We start from the raw sequence: 2886 nt of genomic DNA, 5'->3' as shown, positions 1-2886 counted from the left end.
ACAGACTATGAAACGCCATCACTAACAGGGACGTTGTAGAGCGTCCTCTGGTGGACAGACTATGTAACGCCATCACTAGCGGGGACGTTGTAGAGCGTCCTCTGGTGGACAGACTATGCAACGCCATCACTAGCGGGGACGTTGTAGATGCAGTAACCAATAGTTCGGTGAAAGCTAACATCGGTCGGGCTCTAGAAGTTACTCTTAAAATTTGAGGGTCTAGTTTTTGAAATGAAGGATGAACGAGGAATAAAATAAAGGAAACAACATCTCCAACAGACTAATGTGTTCAATATATAACTCCACATCTATGTATCTATGTGTAATATATCTATGTGTAATACATCTATGTGTAGTATACACATAGTACACATAGATAGTACACACACTATGTGTGGGCGGCTGTGGCTATCTCATCATTGTAATATCTCAATGTGTAATACATCTACGTGTACTATATCTATGTGTACTATATCTATGTGTAATATATCTATGTGTACTATATCTATGTTTAATATATCTATGTGTAATACATATATGTGTACTATATATATGTGTAACATCTCTATGTGTAATACATCTATGTGTAGTAAATCTATGTGTACTATATCTATATGTAATATATCTATGTGTAATACATCTATGTGTAATATATCTATGTGTAATATATCTATGCGTAATATATCTATGTGTACTATCTCTATGTGTAATATATCTATGTGTACTATCTCTATGTGTAATATATCTATGTGTACTATCTCTATGTGTAATATATCTATGTGTAATATATCTATGTGTAATATATCTACATCTAACTCCAGCCTGGATTCCCTACACAAATAATAATTATCATTATTCCAGAATAATCTGCAGATCAGTTCATGGCACTGGAACCGGTTTCTGGCTCCTCTCTACCCCCCCCCCCCCCCCCCCCCCCTCCTGAGTTTTCGGTGATGGGGGGTTCAGCAGTCCTCCGTGCAACATAAGCCATATTTACCGCTTACGTGGCCTTTGCTACTTTCGTGCGTTTCATCCTTTTCCTCCGCATGAGGGTCACCTGAGGCCTCTTCAACCCCGCGATCAGCAGCAGCAACCTGGGCCGCGACTTGGTGAGCCAGCTTCTCAGTAGCGTCCCCTTGGGAAACCTAGAGGAACAAGAGAGTCCATTATAGTACTCCTCGGGTCCACAACAGTCCATAAAATACTCCTCAGGTCAACTACAGTCCATAAAATACTCCTCAGGAACAACATAGAGTCCATAAAACACTCCTCAGGTCGACAACAGTCCGTTAAAGTACTCCTCAGGTCCACAACAGTCCGTTAAAGTACTCCTCAGGAACAACATAGAGTCCATAAAACACTCCTCAGGTCCACAACAGTCCATTAAAGTACTCCTCAGGTCCACAACAGACCATTAAAATACTCCTTGGGTCAACAACAGTCCGTTAAAGTACTCCTCAGGTCCACAACAGTCCGTTAAAGTACTCCTCAGGTCCACAACAGTCCGTTAAAGTACTCCTCAGGTCAACAACAGTCCATTAAAGTACTCCTCAGTTCCACAACAGTCCATTAAAGTACTCCTCAGGTCCACAACAGACCATTAAAATACTCCTTGGGTCCACAACAGTCCATTAAAGTACTCCTCAGGTCAACAACAGTCCATTAAAATACTCTAAAATACTCCTCAGATTCCGGATACCGGATAAGAGGACAAAGATGGACAATGGATGGATGGATGGATGGATGGACGGATGGATGGTTGGATGGATGAATGGATGGATGGATAGATGGATGGTTGGATGAATGGATGGATGGATAGACGGATGGATGGGACAATCCATATCGTCCCATCCCGAGGTTTTTAAGAGGTCTCTACCATTTTTAGACATAATAAGGTTTCGATGCAGCACCAAAGTCACATGAATGAAACTAAAAGACGTTTTCAGATCTCAGATTGCGACTACGAAAAGATGCCAAGAGACATGAGAGACATTGTCCCACAAAGAGACTTTTAACATACGGGGAATTTGCATTTCATTCAATCTGAACCAATTTAATTACAAAAGAGCGTCATGTGACGTCATCACCAGGTTTCTATTGGCTGTGAAGCCGTTGGACGGAGACACCCTTCCACCTGATTTATTACCAGGAGTTATTTTACTGAATTTCAGATAATTCGATGGACACATGGATGGAGACTCAGCACCTATCTTGGTGAAGTTCTGCATCTGTTCAAAACCTCTAAGACAGAAAGAAATGTACAGAAAGCTCAGTTTGTCCAACTTGTCTTCTGTCCTCTGGGGTTTCCACTGAGACCAGCAGGACAGGACCTGAACCGGTAACGGTCCTCACCGGAGCACCATCGCAGAACTCCTTCAGACGCTTCCCTGGCTGCAACCTTCATGTGTTCACAAAGACCGCTGTGTGACCTGCTGAGCGCGGTGGAAAAACCACCAGGCTTTGTGCTGGGGGGCACAGAGACCCCCACCCCCCCAGCCAGAGAGAAATCTAGCAACACGTGGACGCCATTGTAGTGGACCCGCTGGGGCTCGCTGTTAAATGTACTGAGAGGAAAATTGTTTGTGTACCTGAACCCTGCTGGGACACCATCACCAGCAACAACCCAACAACCCAAAACCCAAAACCCAAAACCCAAACCCCAAAACCCAACAACCCAACAACCCAACAACCAAAACCCCAACAACCCAAAAACCAAAAACCCAAACCCCAACAACCCAACAACCCAACAACCCAACAACCCAAAACCCAACAACCCAACAACCCAAAACCCAACAACCCAAAACCCAACAACCCAACAACCCAAAACCCAACAACCCAACAACCCAACAACCCAAAACCCAACAACCCAAAACCCAACAACCCAAC

Source organism: Etheostoma cragini, unplaced genomic scaffold (assembly GCF_013103735.1).
Source record: "Etheostoma cragini isolate CJK2018 unplaced genomic scaffold, CSU_Ecrag_1.0 ScbMSFa_367, whole genome shotgun sequence".
NCBI classification, from domain to species: domain Eukaryota; kingdom Metazoa; phylum Chordata; class Actinopteri; order Perciformes; family Percidae; genus Etheostoma; species Etheostoma cragini.
This window is presented reverse-complemented; position numbering follows the sequence as displayed.